The sequence below is a fragment of the Thermobia domestica genome, chromosome 11 (assembly GCF_964235325.1).
Source record: "Thermobia domestica chromosome 11, izTheDome1.hap1.1, whole genome shotgun sequence".
In the NCBI taxonomy this organism is placed as follows: domain Eukaryota; kingdom Metazoa; phylum Arthropoda; class Insecta; order Zygentoma; family Lepismatidae; genus Thermobia; species Thermobia domestica.
The window spans coordinates 126,665,687-126,678,316 of record NC_137464.1 but is presented as its reverse complement, the minus strand read 5'-3'; the positions used below and the strand labels follow the sequence as shown (position 1 = coordinate 126,678,316).

Sequence of the window (12,630 nt, the reverse complement as noted above, 5' to 3'; positions counted from 1 at the left end):
TTCAGGTATCGTGATTTCTAATTATTGCTTTCAATGTCAATATATAGAAATTCAAGCACGCGCAGTAAACGGTGTGGGTAACTTTGTCGATTGTAAAACTAATGCAAATATGAAATATTCAAACTAATTTGAATAAAAAATATTATCTAAAACTAATAGGGGTGGGAGTAAATCTAGTTTTCAAACCTTTGTCACAAGTTACATAACTGATATCATTCATAATCTTCCAAAAACCCAATAGGTTTATATCACAAAACATATCAAATATTCTCATTACTTCTGCTAGTCACATTTCACAAATCTATATTGATGTTCTCAATCCAATAGGAATTGATGTGATCATGTTCCAATCAAATTACAGTTTAGTACGCAACATATGTCTCAGTCTACAAATTTCGAAAAACTAAACAACATTTTAATAAATTCATCTGAAATCAATACAAACATATCTATCGGCAACAATAAACCCTTTGCACGCTCCTACATCAAAAAAAAAAAAAAAAAACTGTATCATAACATTCATATCATCACAACTTCAATCCCAAAACTAGTTCACTTTACATACCAGTAACTATATTATTCACTTATCGAGCAACATTGCCACCAAATATCTCACATTTATCACTCGCTCTCAACAGTTTTATCGTAAATATCAACGTATAAAAAAAAATCCAAAAAACATTTCACCATCACCAAAAAAGTTCAAAGGTTGATCAAAAATTATATCTGTACTTACAAGCTATGGTATCGGGATAAAATCTATAATACTCTCTCTGATGTCACTCATCCTAACAATTACTAAAAACATTTCAATGCTCTTTGCAAAAGCAGTAAAACACCATATCCATTATTAAATGATGCCTTATCTATATAGACAGACTCTTCCAAAGCTGCGGTTTTTTTGCTGATTTCCTTCAAGGCTTCTTCACACCACTCCGTCCCACATATTCATATAGACATCCATCCAACACAGTCATTTCATCTTCTCCTTCATACTCTTCCGCAAAAATAAATCTCAAACAAAACCAATCATAGTTCAAAATATCAGTACTGTTGTTCGTAACAAAAGGAATAGTGCACCTGTCTTTAATTCAATAAACTATCGGCATATGAAACTATAACCTCTTATATTACTTACTTTGTTACCCACAATTTTTACTTTCATTCTGCACACTGTATATTTTCCTGTTAGCTGGAAAACCTCTAAGACGATAATGTTTCCAAACCAAAAAAAACTCATACCATCTTATCATCCTACTGCACAATTCAATTAACGTTTGCTTTTAGTAAAACCGTATAACGTATTATAGTAAGACGTCTGCATGCATACATAACAACACAAAATACTTCCCATACATCAAGCAAAATTTCGCCCAAGATATTCAATCAACAATCAACTACCGGTCTTAACTACCATGGTTACACAACATTATAATTAGATCAAACCAACATGTGTTGTATTATTTAACTCAAAAATATTTAACAGAATAAAACACCGCACAATTGCATACACATTAATTCATCTTCAATTTCCTATCTCGTATATAAAACTGATATACAAGATTTTAAATCAACCGCCTGTCATATATTTCAATATATAACTGCTTCTCCCATCCTATTTTCCTTCACTATTGAGTACCTCAAAAATCTGCTCTGTCACCAGATCTCTATCTTCTCTATGTTCCCAATATGTATCCACTTCCTGATAACTTCAGGTCTTTCAATATACCACCAACACTGTCTTTTCTTGCGTTAGAATCTAGTATCCAATCCATCAACACTGCTCTACAAATAATAATTAACAGTTTTCTTCAGTGGTGCAGCAAATGGAAACTAACAATCAATGCCACAAAAACACAAATTATCATCTTCATTCCTCCGTAAAACATCAAAAATCCATAAAAAATCCTAACTACCTTTCCCTAAAACTAAATCAAGCTCTCATCCAAGCACATTCAAGTGTAACTTAGTTAATGCTTACATTCACTAAACATCTCAGTTAAAAATATCTTCAAACAATCGCAAAAAAAGCATACAATAGAGTTAACTTATTTAAAAAAAAAATGTCGGCAAACGTCCTGGATACTGAAAGCAAACACAATTCTAAATACATACAAGGCGTCTTTTACGGCCTGTGCTAACTTACAAAAATGCTGCATGGATTAAAACCATCCACACAGTTTACAAAAACTTATTAATGTTAAAACAATGTGCTTTCCGCATTGCATATCAAGTCAAACTGATTAGTCCTACAGTAAAGTTGTGCAACCAAATTCAGTTTCCTACACTCCATTTTCATCTTAAAACTTTGCGTCTCGCATACATATGCTCTCGTTATAACCCATAACCCCTTACTTTAAAATACTACGTACCTTTTAGCTCTCCATCCTTCTCCATGTTAATATTATCCTCCAACGCTATCATTGGTCTATACTCTCTATTGCTACAATCTACCTCCTGACCCCCTTTAATCAGTAGTGCCTCGGAAATTATCAAGTTCATGATCATCTGCCTCTCATATTTCCATTATTTGTACACTAAATCCATCTACCACTACCGGGGTTCCCATTGTCTACATTAAAGCTTAAGCAGCCCCTAGGCAAAAAAAAAAACTTCATCTGCCTAACACTTCTGTGCTGTGATATACTAGCACAGCTCGCCTCATCCCTCATGCTCATCATTCACAATATACAGGTATAATATACTTTATCAGTACATATTCATTATTCTTTCCATATTTCTACTCTTCCAGTTCTATACAATACTACACTAACTGCAATTTCCTCGTTAATTTCCTAGCAAATGTTAAGGATTGGAAATATCCTTAAGACCTTAGCAATTATTATAATGTAATAAAAACTTCTATGAAACATCACACAATCCTTAAATCGTCCAATTATACATCACTCTTCCCTAAAAATTGCGTAACCCTCTAAAATGGTACAAGTCAATATAACTAGCTATAAACAAACAAACGAACAACAAACGTATAAGTTCCAATAAAAGTTTATATTTTGTGTATTTGTTCACATAACAATGCTAGGTTGCAATGTTCACATCCTTCTGCATTTCCACAACCACCACATATATGTGGTATCTCTCTTTCATGCCGTAATAAATAATTCATTGTGTGTCTGTATTAACGCATAATATGTACACCTATATCTTAATAAAACAAATCTAGTTAGTATATAATGCAAGTCTAACATTCGTGTGGTATCATCTCGTTCTCATAACATTTTATGTAGTTATCACACATGTTACAAGTGTGTAATTCATCACCGGGTAGTTCTATCAAATACACCCATAATCGTGTTTTCCATATTATGCAATAGATGGCTCCACATATTTTCACGCAATCTGTTATTGCTACCGCATTCACCGTAAATAATTATAATATTGTATATGGTAGTTCCTAAATAAATTAAAAATCGGGTTCAAAATTCTCTATTGTAACTACACAGCATTCTTAAATAAGTAAAAAAAGTTCTGTCTACAAAAATTTTTCGCATATACGTTCTCATATATATACTCTCATATTTTAAGTGTCATAAATATAAACTAGAATTCCACATGTTGAGAAACACTATATTAAAATATATATAGGTTGTAATATTCCAAATTTTAACTGGTCAAATCCAAAGGTTAAGTTGAGTTGATTTTGGGGTAGCGTCCCGTTCAGCAGCAAGGCTATACGAAACGTGGACCTACTAATTAACGTGAAATTCAAACCACATGAGTTCCCACCGGAAAATCAAATCCCTAGGGTTTATATAAATATCTATATTATTTCTCTGATCAAAATTCTATTCTCAAACATAAAGCAAGTCAGATTTATAGTAAATTTCTTTCAGAACTGCATAAAATAATACCTAAAATAAAAACTAGTAAATCATGTATATTACAGTCCTAACTTAATCTTCATTGAATAGTATCCAATGTGCGTTTCACCAAGTATACAATCAACTTTCGTCATTTAATAACATCGTTAATCCATATATTCATAACTTTTTCATTCTTCTGCTCATGTTTCCTTCTTTAAATATAATAAATAATATAAAATACTGCTGTTCAATACTTAAAGATATAAATAATAAAAGCTAAACTAAAAAAAATCACGTCCAAGCGTGACACTAAAAGCTAGTCGTTACGTATCTACCAATATTTATCAATCAAATCATTCTCTATGTCTCAATTCTAAAGCAAACTGACTTAGTTCAGGGAAGCTTTAAACTTACGATATATAACAATAGACATATAAATTTCAAGGAATTCTTCCGTTTCCTCCCGCATCCACAATAATTAAACCTATCATACAAAGTCTACATAAATATATTTCCATGACAAACCATATACAGTAAACAAAATTATAAATATTATACAAATTTGGTTACAAAGTGTTCTTTCCACAACAGATCTCACTTTATTTAAATAGGTTAAATTATGTTTTCCAATGCCTATAGTTCGTGTGCACGTTCATTAATTAAAATATAATTTCATAATCAAATTTGTTCCTTGTTCTCCAAAACGCATAGCCTTATTTTACATGAAAATAATAATAATATCAAATAAGTATTTCTACATTTTTATATCATGTATTATGTTTTTCTACCATCAAATGTCAGTGTAACTGTCTTTATTTCAAGCAATAATACTGTTTATGCTGTAGCTCATAAAGTGAATAAAAAGATCCTTACAACTGTAAATTTTAAACGGCTAAGTTTTATGCCTGCTATATGCCAAAATCAAATCCTACAAATATACGCACATAATTTCATTTCTATATGTTTTCTGTATCGTCGCTCTGCAACCAGTTATATCTACTCCTACCACAAATTCATTACAAAGCCAAAACAAAGCATAACAAACAAAATCAATGGCACTAAACTGACAAATAGTTAATTCAGTAAAAAATCACGGCACCAAACGCTATGCTCTGGTCTCTGTTCTGCTCACCTCCAAATATAAAACTAAAATATTTCATCTTCCTACATATATTCCTAAATAATTATAGTCAAAATATTAAAGTCACTATATCGACTTTTCATATCCCCCCTAACATTCGCTTCAATAGTTTCAAATATTTCACAATACACACTACATCCTTCATCCATAATTTCTACAAATCTTATATATTAATAGTAGAAAATAAAAGTTCCTCTCCTCACATTCTAAACAAATACATAAAATTATAATCACGTACGTTCACAAATCAATTTTGTTCCTCGTGTAGCATTGTCGCAAACGCTCTCGCCTTCAGTGCAAGTAGTCCCGTGTTCGTTGCCGCTCAAAAGTCAAACAGCCATCCTAAGTAATTTTTTCCTGCGGTTTCCTCATTCATACCAAATAAATGCCTAAATAATATATAGTATACAAGTTCCGCGTTACTTCCTTCCTTCTCCTATCCTTTTCCTTCCTTTCATCAAATAATCTGCTCGGCAAGGGTCGTCATCCTTCATACACTACAAACTATTCAAACAAATACATAAAATCATAAACACATAGCTTCACAAATAAAAAATGTGTCCCCAAAATCATTCTCGCAAGCGCTCTCACCTTCAGTACAAATGGTCCCATGTTCGTTGCCGCTCAAAAGTCTAACAACCTGCCTAAGTAATTTTTCCCTGGAGTTTCCTCATTCACACTGAGTAAATGCCAAAATAATACCTAATATACAAATTTCAAGCCACTTCCTTCGTTCTCCTATCTTTTTCTTTTCCCTTCCCTTTCATCAAATATTCTGCTCACCAGGAGCGTCATCTCATACAATACAAGCTATCCAAACAAATGCATATAAGTTATAAAAAATACGTTCACAAATAAAAAATTGTGTCCACACATAGCAATGTCACAAGCGCTCTCAACTTCAATACAAATGGTCCCATGTTCATTGCCTCTCAAAAAAAAAATCTAACAACCTGCCTGTGTAATTTTTCCTGGAGTTTCCTCATTCATACCACGTAAATGCCAAAATAATACCTAATATTCAAATTCCAAGCCAGTTCCTTCCATCTCCTATCCTTTCCCCTTCTTTCATCAAATAATCTGTTCAGCAAAAGGGAAGGGAGGTCATCCCTCATACGTCACAAAATAACATGGGCATAAATGTCCAAACCCAAATAGTATTTCAAACAAATCATTTTAAATTATTAATCGTATCATCTATTTTATTCGTGTAACTAAATGTAAACCTCGTACATAAAAATACAACGCAATTTTCTTACATAAGTACAACAAAATTTCTAAGATGTAGTTATAAAAATAAACAATTATACATGCATATTAAAATAACATAGCAAAGCGAGTCAAAAATGATATTCCTATAGTATTATTCAATGCCAACAGCATCAACAAAAACTAAATCAAATGCCTAGCGTTCAGTAACTCAATGCATCATACAAAGTAAAAGCTAATTCACAAGATCAATAATGTATCATGGCACTTTTCTTAAATATGGTTAGTAACGTATTCCTAAAGGTAATATTATTCCTAAAATACTAAGTTTAATCAAATATATAACGTACAGCACATTCTGTTCCAAGCATAAAATGTTCATTCTGCAAACAATTCTGTCATCAGTACACTCTATCTTAAAATCAATCTTAATCCGTATTCCATTTCCGGTATGCGTTAACAGTATGTATCACCGAAAAAAGCTAAATCCAACTTTGTAAAAATTTGTGTGCACATAAGGTAGGTTTTCCATAATATTTCACAATAAAACAAAATAACAACTAGCTTACTCCCAAATATACATTTCCTCAATCATTTCTTGTCTTCACAATAATGCCAATACCGTCAACATTAAGTCTCGTAAGTAAGATAATCCGCGCTGTGTATTCCTCTTACAATCCAACAAGTTAAAACAAAAAGTAAAAAGTTACCGGTATGTCTATATCTAAATAATATGTAAATACTTCTACTCATTAAATCGCAAATATCAATCTCCTTGGCCCAGTATTAAATAATATCAAAATTTAAAATGCCAAAATGTGCAATAGCACAGTCACACATGCCTTTCTATATAATTCAACAATCAAAGATAAAAAATGGATATTACATCTCCTGCACAATTTTGAATCAATAAGATTTAACATAACTGTAAATATGTCTCTTCATTTTCTTTCTTAGCGCATTTCATTCCAATCATATCAAATCTCACCCGCTTCATACACAAATTTCTCTTATCCTCCTCAAATGTAAAAATGTACAACAGATGGCAGCACCAATCACTTATATTCTGCACAGAAGAAATCAAGTTCTTTATCAATTCTATATAATTTTCTGTTATTCATAAGCATATAATAATAATACAATCACAAGCGTCAAAGGGTATATATAAAGCATATATACTTTACACAAAAACAAACACTAAAATCAATTTCTCAGAGTTTTTATATTTGGCAATAGCCTAGTAATAGAAGCTTCAAGGATCCAGGAATGCCCGTCATTCATTCCTTCATTTTCAAAACAGCATGTAGGAAATGCTGCCCAATTTTCCCGCTACTAATTTCATGGCGCTGTAATCGCAAATCTCCAATGGATGTAGTGATGTCAGCGGTAAGTAAATATTATATTATTTATTTCAGTCAATAAAAATAATTAAAGGGTTAATTTGATATAATTAAATAGTACTATAAGGTAATAACGGTACGTATATCATCATACGCGATTACATTAATTCTACAAAATCATCTTTAATTGAATAAATTAATAGCAATTTGATTAAAGGGGTAATCATTTTGATAGGAGTTTGATTAAAGGGTTAATCATTTTGATAGGAGTTTGATTAAAGGGTTAATTAAATTGATATCAAAATTTAATTAAATTATATCTTACAATGTTGCATGTTTTACACTATAAATATACAAAATATAGGGAATTTCAACCCTTTAGGGCATAATTTGCAACACCACAACGCTAAAAAGCCCGTAATACAGCGTAAAAGGCCTCGATTAATATAATATCGCCTCAGGGAGGTCACGTTAGGACATCATTCTACTAACGTGCACAGAAAGAAATTAACCATACAAGGTAAATTATTCACTTCACCTCACACGCGGGAGTGAAGTGAATATATATATGGGATGAAGTTGTGAGAAGAAGTGTCCTTGACATAATGTAAATAACAAGATATAAACTGCTAAATAATAAGTATACTGCTAACGAAGAACACCTACATGATGTACAGGTACATAAGCTATTGTTGTAGAAATGCTTGAGAAGCAAATAGACAAAACAACCCGAGATCGTGTCCAAAATACCGTCTCGGGGGCATTGAGTTGTTTGATCTCACAAGAAACAGCACAACATTTTGAGTTCCCAATAGGTCTTGAACCCAGATTTCCCCTATACGAGACTGTGGTTTGGATGACAGAGAAGAAATAGTTAGATGTAAATATGTTCCTTGGTCCATATTGTATACATGGAATGGTTAATGATACATGGAATGATTAACAGGACTATTCTCATCACCCCGAAATATGTTACACTTCACCCCACCTTGTCGTCTATTTTTCAAAATATGTTTTGTATCTTTATGTTTACAATATATTGAGGCATATCTATATACATGCGTACCTAATAATCACCTCATGGTACTGTGGAAGTATTGCGTACAACACGGTTACTTCAGGAAAGAATTGCCCTAGTTTCTTACTATTCCATATTACAATAGCAACAAAAAAGGCTACATATCAACTCACCTTCCCTGCTGTCCATGCTACTGCATTCAATAGTTCACTTCTTTCCTCTGTACAGTACTTTTTTCGTCAATACTGAACATATAGGGGCTTTGCAAGGTTAATGTCGATCATACATTGTTGCCGCATATCATTAACCTTAATTCTATTCACTTCACCCATATGGTCACTTCCCCTCGAATTACTCTATACCTAGAATTGTTACAATCCAGATTTGTATGTGTAGGAGCTTCTTTTCCTCCAAGTTTCCATATGCATTTTTTTTTTTTTTTTTTTACTTTTCTGTAATTTGCACATTGGAAAATTAACTACGCGTTTTTACCTTAATTCCTACCAAGAAAAGAAAAAAAATCTGTTGTTTGAGAAAACAAAGATAATTTGTATTTGTATAGCAACAAAAAAGGCTACATATCAACTCACCTTCCCTGCTGTCCATGCTACTGCATTCAATAGTTCACTTCTTACAAGACATCGTCTTGTTTTGTCATGCAACATTACGTTTCGATTTGTTTCGTTTTCTCTATACTTAAAAGAAGAGTAATATATAAAACAAACTGAAAATCGTATTTTATTCTTTAGAAAAAGGTAATAAATAAAGTTAAAATAGAAAGTGTTAGGAAACAACCGAACATGAACAATAAAAAAATGGAGATGCTTTCTTTGATCTGATTAATTAAATTAAATTAATTTGATTCTTTGGTGATTCTTTTATCGGTGTGATATTCGCTATACGTATATACCTAATTATAAATGTGGTTGGAAACGCATCTGTGTAGAGCGGGACCAAATAATTAGAAGCAACACCTGGAGATTAAGCTTAATTTGTGAAGTTGACCTGTAATTTTGTTCGTTGACGTCAAAGCTAACACTTCTGTCATTATAAATAATTAGGAACATTTGTATATCTTCATATCCATATCTGAAAAAAAAACGTATAATGACATTAATAATGAAAGCTCAAAAATAATTTAGAAACTGTGCTCAAATAATTGTAATGCTGTATTAATAACAAAATAGAAACATTTTCAGTTTGGATGTTGTGTTTATTTTTCTCTTTATCTTTCGCATAGTTCCATTTGATGAGCACATTATATAAGCACTTGCCTACTATATCTATAGTAAGTTTTTTTTCTGTGAATTGAAACTTTCATCATTTCACTTTTAAGCGCATGCTGAATTAAAGAGAAAACTATGTGAGATTGGCAACCTTCCGGCTGACAGTAAATGGTGATGGGTTGGCAAATGTTGTTTGGGCGTTGTGCCGGGTGGCACGTTGCCAGAAACTAAAACTTGGCTTTGGTTGGAAGGAGCGGTCATTCCTTAGTTACATCGTCTCTGTGAGTCGTTTGCCAAATTCCGTACTCATGGTTTCAGTTCCAACAGGCGGACAAGAAAAGTTGTGCCTTGTTTATTGGAAGGAACGAATTACGTCTACAATTTCAGCACTCAAAAATAGTGTTCTCACTACTTTAAGCCATGTAAGTGCACCCAAACTAAACACTGACCGTACACAATAATATAAAGTTCATTTCACACTTGACATATCTTTACCAATGAATAATAAAATAATAGTACCTTTTCTTCGAAAACCAAAAACATATTAGATTAATGGTAGAAATATGACTCAATAGTATAGGTAGATTGAGAAACTTGTCTTCTCTAAAATAATAGAAGAATTAATATTTTCGAAGTCGTTAACACCGGAGAATTTCTCTATGTCATCGTTAGACAATGTTTTAACACCAGTTTTATGTTTATGTGATGTCCAAAGAGGGAGGCGAGGGTGCTTTACTCTTTTCAATAAAAGTTCCTAGGCAAGGAATTCTTCCGTTTCCTCCCGCATCCACAATAATTAAACCTATCATACAAAGTCTACATAAATATATTTCCATGACAAACCATATACAGTAAACAAAATTATAAATATTATACAAATTTGGTTACAAAGTGTTCTTTCCACAACAGATCTCACTTTATTTAAATAGGTTAAATTATGTTTTCCAATGGCTATAGTTCGTGTGCACGTTCATTAATTAAAATATAATTTCATAATCAAATTTGTTCCTTGTTCTCCAAAACGCATAGCCTTATTTTACATGAAAATAATAATAATATCAAATAAGTATTTCTACATTTTTATATCATGTATTATGTTTTTCTACCATCAAATGTCAGTGTAACTGTCTTTATTTCAAGCAATAATACTGTTTATGCTGTAGCTCATAAAGTGAATAAAAAGATCCTTACAACTGTAAATTTTAAACGGCTAAGTTTTATGCCTGCTATATGCCAAAATCAAATCCTACAAATATACGCACATAATTTCATTTCTATATGTTTTCTGTATCGTCGCTCTGCAACCAGTTATATCTACTCCTACCACAAATTCATTACAAAGCCAAAACAAAGCATAACAAACAAAATCAATGGCACTAAACTGACAAATAGTTAATTCAGTAAAAAATCACGGCACCAAACGCTATGCTCTGGTCTCTGTTCTGCTCACCTCCAAATATAAAACTAAAATATTTCATCTTCCTACATATATTCCTAAATAATTATAGTCAAAATATTAAAGTCACTATATCGACTTTTCATATCCCCCCTAACATTCGCTTCAATAGTTTCAAATATTTCACAATACACACTACATCCTTCATCCATAATTTCTACAAATCTTATATATTAATAGTAGAAAATAAAAGTTCCTCTCCTCACATTCTAAACAAATACATAAAATTATAATCACGTACGTTCACAAATCAATTTTGTTCCTCGTGTAGCATTGTCGCAAACGCTCTCGCCTTCAGTGCAAGTAGTCCCGTGTTCGTTGCCGCTCAAAAGTCAAACAGCCATCCTAAGTAATTTTTTCCTGCGGTTTCCTCATTCATACCAAATAAATGCCTAAATAATATATAGTATACAAGTTCCGCGTTACTTCCTTCCTTCTCCTATCCTTTTCCTTCCTTTCATCAAATAATCTGCTCGGCAAGGGTCGTCATCCTTCATACACTACAAACTATTCAAACAAATACATAAAATCATAAACACATAGCTTCACAAATAAAAAATGTGTCCCCAAAATCATTCTCGCAAGCGCTCTCACCTTCAGTACAAATGGTCCCATGTTCGTTGCCGCTCAAAAGTCTAACAACCTGCCTAAGTAATTTTTCCCTGGAGTTTCCTCATTCACACTGAGTAAATGCCAAAATAATACCTAATATACAAATTTCAAGCCACTTCCTTCGTTCTCCTATCTTTTTCTTTTCCCTTCCCTTTCATCAAATATTCTGCTCACCAGGAGCGTCATCTCATACAATACAAGCTATCCAAACAAATGCATATAAGTTATAAAAAATACGTTCACAAATAAAAAATTGTGTCCACACATAGCAATGTCACAAGCGCTCTCAACTTCAATACAAATGGTCCCATGTTCATTGCCTCTCAAAAAAAAAAATCTAACAACCTGCCTGTGTAATTTTTCCTGGAGTTTCCTCATTCATACCACGTAAATGCCAAAATAATACCTAATATTCAAATTCCAAGCCAGTTCCTTCCATCTCCTATCCTTTCCCCTTCTTTCATCAAATAATCTGTTCAGCAAAAGGGAAGGGAGGTCATCCCTCATACGTCACAAAATAACATGGGCATAAATGTCCAAACCCAAATAGTATTTCAAACAAATCATTTTAAATTATTAATCGTATCATCTATTTTATTCGTGTAACTAAATGTAAACCTCGTACATAAAAATACAACGCAATTTTCTTACATAAGTACAACAAAATTTCTAAGATGTAGTTATAAAAATAAACAATTATACATGCATATTAAAATAACATAGCAAAGCGAGTCAAAAATGATATTCCTATAGTATTATTCAATGCCAACAGCATCAACAAAAACTAAATCAAATGCCTAGCGT

The 12,630-nt window shown here is 32.3% G+C and overlaps 1 protein-coding gene across 2 annotated transcripts in view; it reads right to left on the bottom strand.

Moving 5' to 3' along the window:
• The window catches only part of LOC145664431 (uncharacterized), a 1,424,688-nt gene that overhangs the window by 831,468 nt on the left and 580,590 nt on the right, over positions 1–12,630 (bottom strand). The window lies entirely within an intron of this gene.